This window comes from Elaeis guineensis, unplaced genomic scaffold (genome assembly GCF_000442705.2).
Source record: "Elaeis guineensis isolate ETL-2024a unplaced genomic scaffold, EG11 Super_Scaffold_1000061, whole genome shotgun sequence".
Classification (NCBI taxonomy): Eukaryota; Viridiplantae; Streptophyta; class Magnoliopsida; order Arecales; family Arecaceae; genus Elaeis; species Elaeis guineensis.
Window position 1 is genome coordinate 2,240,692 of NW_027332426.1, and position 15,229 is coordinate 2,255,920.

At 33.1% G+C, this 15,229-nt stretch overlaps 1 non-coding gene across 1 annotated transcript; it reads right to left on the minus strand.

Moving 5' to 3' along the window:
• Nucleotides 1-2,577: 2,577 nt before the first annotated feature.
• LOC140854554 (small nucleolar RNA R71) lies at nucleotides 2,578-2,682 on the minus strand. The gene has a single exon (XR_012137770.1). It is a non-coding gene; the product is annotated as a small nucleolar RNA R71 (small nucleolar RNA).
• Between the last annotated feature and the right edge of the window lie 12,547 nt (nucleotides 2,683-15,229).

Sequence of the window (15,229 nt, forward strand, 5' to 3'; positions counted from 1 at the left end):
AGCCAAAATATCCTAAAAAATCTTAAAAATAGCCTCTAGTGCATGGTGGACCGGCCGATCGGTCCACAGAGCCAGGGCACGGTCCACAGAAAATTCACGCAGTCCACAGGCATGGTTCGCAACGAGAGAAAGATCTGGGTGCGATCCAATAGTTGAGATTCAATCCAACTTAGATCCAATGGTTGTTGTTCATTGCTGGTTTATAAGAGGACTCTTTTGCACGATCCGACGGTCCAGAAGCGATCCATCACACGATCCAACGGCTGAGGATGCTTTCGACTTTGAATAGGATATCAGAAACACTGATCGATGGTCCAGATCTCATCCGAACCCAGATCAGACGGCTGTGGTTGAATCCGACCCTGATAAGGAGTAAAAGACTGATTTTTGGGCTGATTTGAGAGGTCCAAGCCTGATCCAATGGCCAGAAAAATTTCTAAAGTTTTTATATGATTTCTAAGGGTTTTAGGACTCCTTTTGTGATCAGAAAAATATAAAAAAATTATCTATAAATAGGGGATCTGGGAATAAGCTTTAGGGGGAGAAAAAATTAGAGAACAAGTAAGGAAAAAATAGAGAAAAAATTCAAAGAAGCTTTAGGGATCAATTATTGGGAGATTATAGAGCTAGAGAGCTTGATGCAAGGCTAAATCCCCTAATCTAGGAATATGATGAAGCCTGTAAATGAATTTTTATTTTCTTCTTTTTGTATTTAATTTTTATGCAATAAAATTATGCTTTTATTTCATATCTTTTTTTTTTTTTTGAGGTATTGATTCATCCTACATGGCCTATACCCTCTATTGACGTGTCGTGATCCCTGGATATGGTACGTGCTTTAGAGAGATAGATCGTAGTATATTAGATTGAATCTTAGATCTTGTAATTAAATTTAGATAGTTTATACTCCAATAGGATGAGCTGTAATCTACTGATACAGTTCGTTTCCCTTAGAGATAAACTATACTAATACCATAATTAGAAAATTAAATATTATAATATAAAAAAAAAGAAAATAATTTTTTTTGAATTATTTTTTTTCATAATTTAATTTATATTTTTGATTTTTTTGCTATTCTATTTCTTGTTAATCCTTCTACAATCAATTTTTTTTTTATTTTTTCTTAAAAGAAAAAGATAATCGCCCTAGATCTCCATGGAAATGATCCCTACTCATCCTATCTATATAGTTTGAGTTAGTTTTTATTCTTAACCGCCTACGACAGCGATCAAATTTTGGCACCGTTGTTGGAGATCTAGGCATGATTTTTAAAAAAAAAAAATTTCTTTTTTCTTAGTTTCTTTCTAACTTACCTAGTTTCTTAGTCAAACTTACTTTTTTTCAAAAAAAAAAAAAAAACTCTACATTGACACCTCATAATCTACTTAAGAAATTAGATACTTAATCACAAAATCTAAAAAGTGTAACAAATTAATTTACTCTGGACTAACTACCAAATCTGGTCATCTTTTCTTCATGCATTACATAAGTCCATAAAACATCTTAAGGGCACAAATCCTAAACAAGATAAGGTGGAGATTTCATCACCCTTCCTTGGCCCACAAACCACCATCTTGCATATTGCATTGACCTAAACCTTAACTTAAAATCAATAAGACGTTGGCCCCTAAGAACTTTTGAGCTCAATAGGATAAGGGATCCTAAGAGTAAGATGGGTTAGGGTTAGTCGGTTTGACTGGTGTCTAGACAAGTGGTTCAAGGATTACGTCCTGAAGGAAGATGATTATTTAATTGGTTCCATTCGCTTACCCAACCAACTCAGTTGGTGTCTAAGAAAAGCAATGGGGGGACCCCCACCAACCTTACACTTATCTGGCCAGTTGAGTAGCTAGTCTTTTACCTGGAGTACTCGAAGGCAACCTTGATAGGTTAGGAGCTGTCTAGATCTAGGGTTACCCTTAGCTAGGATTGATTGTATAGCATGACTACTAACCTACAAACATTAACCCTAATTAAAATGCTCTTCTCTATCATCTCTAGATTTAGGAGTCCTTAGGCCCCATCTTTAGAATTCTTTTCTCATCTATTTTCTCTTCTTTTTAAAAAATATATAAAAAAATAATAAAATAAAAAAATTATAAAAATAACTAAAAATTCTCAAATTTCTTCGTGGACAAAGTTATCTAGTCGATTAGTGAGAATAGATCAAAATTTACATCGAGTTCAATAGACCTTAAGCCCACCATGGGTGAACCCGAACATGAAACTAGGATCTTGAAAGACCTTTGCTATCCAGTTGGGACAGCCCAACCCTCATGTATTCGACTACCACAAATTGATGCCAATTTTGAAATTAAACCTCAGATCATAAACATGCTTCCTAAATTCACCGAAATTGAGGATGCATACATTTTTATGAGGGAATTTGAGGAAGTATGCGCCACGTTGTGACTTTAACAGCTCACTGAGGATGCCGTAAAACTTAGGTTGATCAATTTTTTCTCAAGGATAGTGCCAAAAAGTGGTTATACAGTCTTCCTAATCAATCCATCACATCATGGGAGGGTTTTGTTAGAGTATTCTTGAAAAAAAATTTTCCATACTATAAGACTATCAAATTTAGGAATGAAATTAATCAATTTTATCAATTACCAGGTGAGTTTTTTGGAAGTATTTGATCGTTTTAAGAACCTTTTGAGTCAATGCCCACATCATAGAATAGAAACTTGGAGGCTGTGCCAAATCATTTATGAAGGATTAGATCCAAACTCAAGAACCATGTTAGAATCAATGTGTCAGGGTCAATTCATGAATAAAGAACCCATAGAAGCCTGACAATTTCTAGAGGACCTAGTAGAAAAGAGCCTACAATGGGAGATTACTAGAGAACCTGACAGACACACACCTTCAAGAGGGGGTGTATATCAAGTTCAACCTTCCCTAGTTGAAGAGGCTAAATTTTCATTTTTGATCCATAGGATAGAGGCTCTAGAACTCAAGGAACACACCTAAGTGAATCAAGTTGCAACAACAACTTGCAATGGGTGTAATGCCATAGACCACACGATGGAAGGATATACTTTCTTGATGGGTCCAGCCAAGAACGAAGTAGCACAGGTGAATGCAGCCTATCAAAGACCCACAAATGATCCCTACGCACCAACATATAATCTAGGATGGAGGAACCCCCCTAATTTTTCTTGGTCACAAGGGTCAAACTCAATTAGACCTACTTTCACTCAACCCAACCCCAGATCCACTCAATCATCAAATACCCCATTAGGTTTCAGCTATGATCAAAGGCTTAACTCGCTAGAAAAGAGTCTGAAAATCCTAGCAAAATTATCTGCTAGCACCAACACTACACTGAACAACTTCATACAGACCACAGGCCAGTTTCTAACTTCTAACACCCAGGCTATTATCCAATTAGAGATGCAATTAGATCAATTAGCCACGGCTGTGATTGAAAGAGAAAAAGATAAACTACCGAGTTAATTCGAGGCTAATCCTAGGGCTCAGAACAATCAAGGACTACAACAATGAGCCCAGATCAACCAATTAAATACAATTCACATTTTAAGGTCTAAAAAATAAGTAGACAACCATGTTGGTACACTTGAAGATCAAGATGAACCATTGTCTAAACTACCTCATGAGCAAGTAATCGATCAGACCGAGTTTGAGGATCCAGATAAGTCTAAGGAGTCAACAGAGATTAACAAACCACCCAAGCCACTGGAAGATCCACATCAGGGATTAAGCAATTCAAGACATCACCCACCAATTCTATAGCTCCTTTTTCAAATAGACTTAGGACCAACAAATACTCAGCCCATATGGATCAAATCTTAGAGATGTTTAAATAAGTGAAAGTGAATATCCCTCTATTAGATATGATCCAACAAGTTTCCATATATGCTAAATTTCTCAAAGACCTATGCATAAAGAAGAAAACCACCAACATTCTCAAGAAAGCCTTTTTGGCAGCTAGTGTAAGCTCATATCTATCAAGCCACATGCCTGTTAAGTACAAAGATCCAAGATCTCCTACCATCTCTTGTGTTATTAGGGAAACCATCATTGACAGGGTCTTATTAGACTTAGGGGCTAGTGTGAATATCTTACCTTATTCGGTCTATGAAAAATTGAGGATAGGAGAATTAAAGCCTACAGAAATTATATTGCGATTGGCAGATTGATCAGTGAGGGTCCCCAAAGGAGTTGTGGAAGATGTGTTAATCAAGGTAAGTAATTTTATTTATCCTGTAAATTTTGTGATCCTCAAGACTGAATCAGTGATTAATCCAAAAGGTTACATTCCAGTAATCTTAGGAAGACCATTCTTAGTGACCACCAACACCCTAATCAATTGTCGCAATAGACTCATGAAACTCTCATTTGGAATTATGATCATTAATCTTAATATTTTCATTCTTGAAAAAAAAAGGCACCAATTCGTTGATGTAAATCTGATTCAGGATAAGATCTATGAGACCATTAACTTAGGGAAAGAAGATTTTGATTGTAATATCTGGTCAGACCAAGAATTTGAAATAGTTTATAAAATATCTCCATCTAGTGATCAGAGAGTTCATCCACAATGGCAACCACCTGTCAACCACTTGTGAGGATAGATGAACCTATACATAAGCCATCGATTGAGAAAACACCTAAACTAGAACTCAAAACACTCCCTCAACATCTCAAATGCATATTAGGTCATCAGAAACCTTACCCGTAATTATCGCATCAGACCTAGATCAAACCCAAGAAGAGAAATTTTTAGCTGTCCTCAAAGAGAATAAGGAAGCCATAGGCTGGACCATGGCTGACATCAAAAGGATCAACCCTTCAATTATCCAACATCGAATTTATTTAGACAAGGAAGCCAAGCCAATCAGAGACCCCCAAAGAAGACTTAACCCAGCTATGAAGGAGATAGTGAAGAAAGAGATTCTCAAGTTACTAGACAATGAAATTATCTATCCTATTTCAGATAGTTCATGGGTTAGCCCAATTCAAGTAGTGCCTAAAAAGTCTGGGGTAATAGTGGTCCAAAACGAAGCAAATGAGTTAGTATCGACTAGAGTCCAAACTGGATGGAGAGTTTGTATTGATTACAGAAAATTATATGCGGCCACAAGAAAGGACCATTTTTCCCTACCATTCATTGATCAAATGTTAGAAAGGCTAGCGGACATGAGTTCTATTATTTTCTTGATGGATATTCTGGCTATAATCAGATTCCTATAGCACCAAAGGACCACGAGAAGACCACATTTACCTGTCTATTTAGAACTTTTGCCTATAGCTGTAAGCCCTTTGGTTTATGTAATGCTCCATCTACTTTTCAAAGGTGTATGGTCAGCATCTTTTTTGATATGATTGAGAGATTTCTAGAAATATTCATGGACTATTTTTCCATCTTTGGCTCTACCTTCTCTGAGTGCCTACATCACTTAAAATTGATCTTAGAAAGGTGTAAGGAGAAACACTTAATGCTTAATTGAAAAAAATATCAATTTATGGTCAAAGAAGGCATAGTACTTGGCTATGTTATCTCAAAGAAGGAAATTGAAGTAGATAAAGCCAAAGTAGATTTGATTGCAAATCTGTCACCACCCAAATCAGTCAAAAAAATTCGCTCATTCTTAGGACATGCTGGCTTCTATAGGAGGTTCATAAAAAATTTTAGTAAAATAGCTCGACCACTGACAAATCCTTTTGCTAAAGACATCAAATTTAATTTCACTTCTGAGTACCTCGAGTCTTTTGAGCATCTTAAAAAGGCATTGACATCTGCACCCATCATTCATCCACCTGATTGGACTCAACCCTTTGAACTCATGTGTGATGCATTGGATCATGCCATCAGAGCTATTTTAGGACAAGAATTGATAAATTGCCATGAGTTATTTATTATGCTAGTAGAACCCTTAATGTTGCGCAGCTTAACTATTCAACCACTGAAAAAGAGTTTTTGGCTATTGTCTTTGCCCTAGAAAAGTTTAGATCTTATTTGGTTGGGTCACATGTCATTGTATACACTGATCACTCAGCCATTAGACATCTCTTGATAAAAAAAGATGCAAAAGCATGTTTGATCTGATGGATTTTATTTCTTCAAGAATTTGATCTAAAAATTAGGGATAAGAAAAGAATAAAAAATGTAGTGGTTGATCACCTATCCCGATTGACTGATACACCCTCTAATGAACCATCAATAGAAGAGTCTTATCCTGATGAACAACTCATGTCTATGACTAAAGAACCATGGTACGCTGATATTGTCAATTACTTGGCCATTGGTAGGATTCCTTCTTATTGGAACACTCAGGACAAACACAAATTCTTTGCCCAAGTAAAGTATTTTATTTGGGATGATCCATATCTGTTTAAACAATGTCTTGATCAAATCATTAGAAGATGTATCCCAGACCACGAGATCAACAGTATCTTATCTTTTTGTCATGACCAAGCCTGTGGTGGCCACTTTGGAGCCAAGAAAACTGCTGCAAAAGTTCTTCAATGTGAATTTTACTAGCCCAATTTGTTTAAAGATGCACATGAGTACTATAAAAGTTGTACTAGATGTCAACAAGTAGGATGGATCACAAAAAGAGATATGATACCATTAAATCCAATCTTAGTTGTTGAGATTTTTGATGTATGGAGAATCATTTCATGGGACCACTTCCAAATTCTTTCAAAAATGAATATATCTTAGTGGCTGTCGATTATATGTCCAAATGGGTAGAAGCTATGCCGTGTAGATCGAATGATAGCAAAATTATTATCAAATTTTTAAAAGAAAATATTCTCTCTCATTTTGGAATCCCTAGAGCCATTATAAGTGATCAGGGAACATATTTTTGTAATCAAACCTTTGCAACCCTGATGAAGAAATACAACATCACCCATAAATTGGCCACACCCTATCACCCCCATACTAGTGGACAAGTTGAAGTTTCAAATCATCAAATCAAACAAATCTTAGAGAAGATTGTAAGCACCAATAGAAAAGATTGGTCATTGAAGCTAGTAGATGCTCTTTGGGCATATCGCACTGCCTTCAAAACTAACTTAGGAATGTCTCCTTATAGGCTTGTATTTGGTAAAACATGTCACTTGCCAGTAGAGCTTGAACATAGGGCTATGTGGGCCATCAAAAAATTAAATATGGATCTAGATGAGGCTGGACAACATAAGAAGTTACAAATTGATGAACTTGAGAAAATCAGGAATGAGGCATACGACAATGCTAAGATATACAAAGAACAAACTAAGGTGTTTCATGATCGAGCAATCCTTAGAAAATCATTTTCATCTAGTCAAAAAGCTCTTTTGTATAACTCTAGGCTACATTTATTTTCTGAAAAACTTAGATCTAGATGGACAGGACCCTATATTGTAAAAGAGGTTTTTTCTCATGGAGCTGTAGAAATTAAAAACCCAAGCAATGGTGCTACTTTTAAAGTAAATGGATAACGATTGAAACCATTCTTGGAATTGCCTACTAAAATTGAGGAGGAAGCCATGGTTCTCCATGAGCCTATTTATTCTATTTGATTCTGTATCCCAGGTTCAGTCTGGCTGAAGACTTACTTAGCACTTTCTGAGAGGCAACCCAGTTTTCAGCTTTTGCTTTTACTTTCTTTTGCATTATGTTCAGGTTAATCAAGGCTTGCTTTATACGGATTTGAAGGTAATATTGGCTAAGATGGGGGAAGCACCAATTTTGAAAAAAGCATTGGATCTGGTGACATCTCTCTTTTTTCTTTCTCTTTTTATCATCCTTCATTTTTCTTACTCCATTGAGGACAATGTCAATTAAGTTGGAGAAAAAAATAAAAAAATATTAAATAAAATAAAAAAATTCAAAATCCTCAAGTAAGTTAGTATTTAGCATTTAAGCACCAATTATATTTAAAAATTGAGTTAAACCAAGTATTTTTTTAAAAAATTGATATACAGATTAGAGAATTTATGAGATATCAAGGGATCAAGTATTAAAAAAACTCAATAAAGAGTTAAACTTAGAACTTAAATAATTTTTTTTGAGTATTTTTAAATTTTTCTACCAGCATCAAAGAAGAGTTAACATCTTATGGGCTTGTGTAAAGTAACTATACATTTCTTCATATATTTAAAAAAAAAAGTTTCTAGGTATTTCATACTGAGTAACCAGACCTCTTTGCTTAAGCAAGCATTAAGTTTCATGTCAAAAGGTATGAAGAGCAAAGAAGCTTTGTTGTAAAGCTAGTTTTAACTCGTAGCCTGTTTGATTTGAGTAAGTAGGTCTGAGGGGTATTCTATACCTAGTATCCTAAAGCCATCTGGCTTGGGAGTTATTGGCTGAAAACTCACTACATGGATCAAACAGAAAGCTTAAGGGGTTAAGACACTCAATAGCAATACAACGTTAAAAAAAAAAAGAGTTCAATAAATGAAGGACAGAAGTAACAATGTACTTGTCCATAAGAAGGTTAATGATTTAAAGATAAAGGTAGAAATAATTTTAAAAAAAGTTTAAAAAAAGTTTAGTATTTTTAGTTTAACTCTTATATTGATTAGTATTAATACTCCAATGACATACCTCACTCACGCTCTATTGTATATCAGTGGCATTTTTAAAATTATTTGGTGAAATTTGAGACTTTAAGTTAAATGGTACTTAAATCTAAATTCTTTCTTTACTCGACGACGAGCAAAGTTCAAGTTGGAGGATGTGATAAGTAGTATATTTTTATATTTATTATAGGTACTTTAGATAATTTATGGTGCTAACATCTTCTTAAAAACCTAATTTCATGAATTTATTAATTTTTTTGAAAAATAAATAATTTTAAAAAAATATAAAATTATATATATTTATGAAAAATAAATGTTAATTTAATTAAGTAATTTAAGCACTAAAATAAAGAAAAATTTTTGAAAAATTTAATGCATATTTTTTTAATTTTTCAGGTAAAAATCGAAGCAAAAACAGAGCCAAAATACCCTAAAAAATCTTTAAAATAGCCTCCAATACATGGTGGATCGGTCGTCGGTCCACAGAGCCAGGGCACATTCCACAAAAAACTTCATACGGTCCACAAGCACGGTTCACAGCGAGAGAAAGATCCTGGGTGCGATCCAATGGTTGAGATTCAATCCGACTTACATCCAACGGTTGCTGTTCATTGTCGGTTTATAAGAGGACTCTTTTGCACGATCTGATGGTCCAAAAATGATCCATCATGCGATCCAATGGTTGAAGATGCTTCTGACTTTGAATAGAAGATCAAAAGCACTGATCGACAGCCCAGATCTTATCCAAACCCAGATCGGATGGCTGTGGTTGAATCTGAGCCTGATAAGGAGTAAAAGGCTGATTTTTGGGCTGATCTGAGCGGTCCAAGCCTGATCCAATGGCCAAAAAATTTTTAAAGATTTTTATATGATTTCTAAGGGTTTTAAGACTCCTTTTGTGATAAAAAAATATAAAAAATCATCTATAAATAGGAGATCCGAGAATAAGCTTTATGGGGAGAAAAAATTAAAGAAAAAGCAAGGAAAAACTAGAGAAAAAATTCAAAGAAGCTTTAGAGATCAATTATTGGGAGATTATGGAGCTAGAGAGCTTGATGCAAGGCTAAATCCCTTCAATCCAGGAATATGATGAAGTCTGTAAATGGGTTTTTATTTTTTTTGTATTTAATTTTTATGCAATAAAATTATACTTTTATTTCATATCTTTTTATTTTTTTTTGAGGTATTGATCCATCCTATACGGCCTATACCGTCTATTGACGTGCCGTGATCTCTGGATATGGTACGTGCTTTGGAGAGATAGATCGTCGTATGTTAGATTAAATCTTAGATCTTGTAATTGAATTTAGATAGTTTATACTCCAACAGGATGAGCTGTGATCTACTGATACAGTCCGTATCCCTTAGAGATAAACTATACTAATACCATAATTACAAGAATTAAATATTGTAATATAAAAAAAAGAAAAATAAATCTCTTTGCATGGTGGATTCAGAATTTTTGGGTTCTTTCTCTGAATTATTTTCTTTCATAATTTAATTTATACTTTTGATTTTTTTGCTATTCTATTTCTTATTAATCCTTCTACAATCAATTCTCTTTTATTTCTTCTTAAAAGAAAAAGATAATCACCCTAGATCCCCATGGAAACGATCCTTACTCACCCTATCTATATAGTTTGAGTTGGTTTTTATTCTTGACCGCCTACGACAGCGATCAAGACAGATCGGGTGATGAGAAAGAAAGGGCCAACCAAGAACAGGGAAAAAAATGGGTTATGGGATGATTGGGTTAACAAGTTTATGGATCCCTTATCACTAAATCTGGATTGTTGGGTTAATAGGTACAGCACCCGGGGCATCGATATTTGGTTAATGGGTCATCAAATCCAACTTGGTTCGGTTGGGGTTAGGAAACAAACTAGGATTGAGTATAGGTTTAGAATTGAAACTTGGGTTTGGGTAAGGGCTATGTTTGGGTGGGTGTAAGGGTTAGAATTAGGGCTAGGGGTTTGGTTTGGTTTAGGGGTCCTATTAGGGTTAGGCTTAGGGTTTGGTTAGGTTCAGGGTTAGGATTATAACTTGGGTTAGGGTTAGGGTTAGTGTTAAGACTCGAGGTTGGGTCAAAGTTAGGGTTTAGGGATAGGATTGTGGAGAAGCTAGAATTGGAGACAACGACAAAAAACAAATCATGTAGAAGATAAGGAGAAAAATAGAATTTGGATTGGAATAATAAGCGACAAAATATAGATAAGTTGATAAATAATTCATAGTTGGGAGAAAATCTATCTGGGTATGGTCAAAGATGAGAGTGTAGTTGTCGACATATAGACTAGTGTTGGGACTCACAGGAGCGAACCCAAGTCACCGGCCTCGGGCACAATATCCTCTTATGTGTCGTCTCCAAAGAGAAAATACACAAAACCAAATAAAAATTAATAGATCCAGTCTGTCATCATGTTGGGCATCATCCCCAACTATGCAACCAACAATGGAAAGCATGGTGGCCAGAAAATGATTGATGGAATCGAAAATGATGGGAGCACATGATGGTTGGGAGAGACTACAGGTAGAGGATGGAGTCAGAGAAGCGACGATGATGGGGTGAGCGGTCTTCGCCATTCTCCCCTTGCCATCTAACCAACAATGGAGAGAACAAAGAATAGATAGAAATTGGATGGAGAAAGGCCAAGGAAATCAAAAATAATAGAAGTTGATGGCAATCAGGAAAGAATGGAAGTGGAGAAAGGGATAAGGGAAGCGGCGGTGGTAGGATAAATAGGAAAGGGTTAGGTTTATGGTTTTTTTAAAAATTAAGTGGCACATAAGTTTGTTATGTGGCTACCACACTTAGAAAAGGAAGAAAAGCAAAATTTATGTGCCCTTCCCTATATAAAAGTGAGTTTTAAATAAACAAGGTGCATAGAATTTTTATGGGGTCACATGGGTGGAATGGGTGTTTATGGTGTTCCTATGTAGGTGTTCTCATAAATTTTCTATGAATAAATTATTATTTTTCTTTTTTCTTTTAATTTTTCTTTATTAATGTAATATATATATATATATATATATATTTTTTTTTTTATGGGGTCACATGGGTGGAATGGGTGTTTATGGTGTTCCTATGTAGGTGTTCTCATAAATTTTCTATGAATAAATTATTATTATTTTTTTCTTTTAATTTTTCTTTATTAATGTAATATATATATATATATATATATATATATATATATATATATATATATATATGCACGATGTTTTCTAAGAATTCTAAGCATATTTTTCCTAACAATTTTATGGGTTTGCCATCAAAATTTTGTCAACCAAAAAAAATTGCTGTTATTTTATTTAACTTTTTCTTAACCCAACATGAGGCATAGAATTACCATTTGCTTTATTTCTAATTTTTTCCCTTAATGAACATACATTTACGATAATACATGTGAAGCAATTATTTTTTAATTTTTTAATCCAAAATTTGTTTGTAAATAGGTCTTTCATCTGATTAGTTTTATTGAAAAATAATTCCTGCATTTAACCTTTCTTGCAAAGAAAAATACAATAAAATTATTTTGGAATTAAACAAAATATGGCTATTACTTTTATTATTTAGATATTTTCCTTGTAATTATGTATTCAGATTGTGGTACATAAATTAAAAAGATTTATACTTGCTATTCACAATGCACTTATACTTTATGAATAAATTACAATTAAAAATATTTTAAAAAAATTATATTTCCACTTTTTTTATGCCTAATGTAATTTCAATTATCAAATTTTTTTTTTTATAAATTACTAATTCCATTATTTCTTTTCATTGCAACAGGATTAGGGTTAAGGGTTAAGGGGTTCGATTAGGGTTAGGGTTAGGGGTCTGATTAGGGTTAGGGTTAAGGGTTTGGTTAGGATTAGGGTTAGGGTTTTGGAAAAGATGGAATTGGAGAAGATGATGGAAAAAAGAAGAAAAAACGAAAAAAAAAGCCATGGAGAAGGTGAGAAGAATATTAGGATTTGGTTTGGAATGAGGAAATAGATGAAAAAAAAGAAAGAAAGGATGAATGCTAAGTAAGAAAATATGAAAAAAGGTTAAAAAAAATAGGTGGTGAAGGTAAAACTTATCTTGAATGGGTTCGATCGGATGTTAGGGTGTAGACATTGGTTGAAGTCGAGCACAGAGGGAATAGTCCAAAGTGAGTATAGAGAAAATAATCCAAAGAGCAGTTGTTATGATCTTTAGTTACAATGAAATAGGGATGAATAGCCTTGAGACTTGCTAGAGGGAGGAGCAGTGGGTGGCATCGGTGATAGTATCCTCTGATGTACCATCTCGAGGGAGAAAATAAGTGAAAAAAAAAGAACCAATATATTCCTCAAACAAGGTAAGGGGATTGGGATCCAGCAAGGAAATGAACTGAGAAAGTGGTGATGGGAGGGGGGAGAAAGGTGGAGTAGTGAAGCAGCGAAAAATAGAAAAAATAGAGGAAAGATCCGATGAGTGGTAATGGAGAAGGGGGATAGTGAAGTGGAGAAGTAGTAGAAAAAGAAAAAAAAATGAAAAAAAATCGGCCAACCGGTGGTGGAGAAGAGGGGAGAGGAGGGAGAGATAAGGAATTGATGATGGTGGGGTAGATTTAGGGAAGGGTAGAATTAGGTTTTAAACAAATCTAGGTTACACAGAAATTCTGTACATTCCTAATCCATAGACCCTATAAAAATTATAAGATTAAACATGTGTCTGTATAGTTTCTTTATAGGAGAACAATCTTAAAATGGTAGTTGCATAGTTATACTATATGGACACTTGCATCAAATAGGTTGTTTATGCTTATTTTATGCAAACATCCTCATTAAATGGTTTATGCAGAAATTAGGATTTCTTTATTTTGTTCTAAAACTTAAAAATAGTTTTTGTCCAATATTTTAAAAAATTATTTACTATTTTTTTTGGTGGTGATGTAAATTTGATGCTACCTTTTTTTAAAAGTAATTTATTATTATATATTTTTTTGTGATTTACTTTTCAATTAGAGAATAAAATTACTATTTCCTAACTCTGTGATCCAAATTTTTTATAAATAGTATTATGGATTAGTATTTATATGTTAATTAGTTTTATATTTTTCTATTTCATGAATTATACTTATAAATAAATTTATAATTAAATTCATTGTTATTTTCAAGTATTGATAATAATAATTGAGTATCCTTACTTTTCTAAAAAAGGAAAGAATTATTGTGTTTGTTACTCTAAAATTGGTATTTCTTAGTGGATATAGATTATGAATAGAATCTTAAAAATATAATTAATTTATTATATTTTATGCATTTAAAATTTAGAATATCATTTATAATTACTAAAAAATATTTAAAGAAATATATTTATGCTTTTCTTTTACTATGTAAAATTAAAATTATTTTTTAAAAATATATAATTTTTTTACTAAAGTATTGATTTTATGATTTATCGTAATTGTAGACATGAATTTAATAAAAATTTTGTCAAAGATTTTACTATGGAAGATTACCACTAAATTAGGTCTTATGCCACCGATTATGAATTATAAGTTCCAAGAGAAATATTGATCACAACTCTTGAAAAATATTGATCACAATTTGATATGGAACTCTTACAATAAATATTTTATCATATAGTTGCTTTTCTTTAAAAAAAACTATTTTTTCTTTTATTGTACAGATATAAGACAATATTACTATTGAAGAAAAAAATGCATCTCAGATAAATAAACTTTAAGCAACTTATTTTCTTTGCTATAATAACCATTTTATTTAATTATGATACACATACAAGTTAATAACATAGCAATGCAATATTTATTTTTTGATTTCAATACAAGCAAAGAAAAGAGTTCTGGAAAGACTTGATCATGGCTTAAGTTTCTAAAATAATATTGTATATCATGCATGCTTTGATTACAAAAAATTTTTTATAATTATTTACTCTATTCTTTCTACATTTTGATCAAGTCCACTGCATAGCGTGAGGCTCTTGCTAGTAAATGTGAAGATGAAGTATGAAAATCTCCTTCTATCCATTTTTCTTTTTCTTCACTTAAAACTTTAATTTTTTCCTACTATATCTATTATAAGAAATTAAAGTATTAGCGATAGTCATTAGCGATAGTATTTTCATCATCTCTATTAGTGGGTATTAGCGATGGTAATATCGATGGTAAATTTTTCATCGTTAATAATCCTTTTATCGACGTCTATTAGTGACAGTAAAAAAATCATCACTAATAAATATTTTTATCGATAACCAATCAAGATCAAAAAATAAATTATCGTAAAAAAATTTATTTATTAAATTTATTAGTGACGGCTGGAAGAGTATTAGAGATGGCAATCGCCGTCGCTAATAACTATTTATGACGAAACTATAGCGATGGAATAAACTGTCACAAAAAAATATATTTTTATTTATTAAAATTATTAGCGACGGTAGGATGAGTATTAGCGACATTATCTGCCGTCGCTAATAATCTCAGTAGAATATAATATTTTTTTATTTATTTAAATATAATATAATTTTAAAATTTAAAATTCATCTTCATCGTTCATTATCTAAATAATTATCATTTGAATATCATCACAAAAGATCACATCGATCTGGTAGCCCTAGCTATGTCAATCAATAAAATTCTATTTCGACTGTCATGAATGACTGCATGATGATCTGATAGATAGAGATCATCGATGGATCTGAAAACT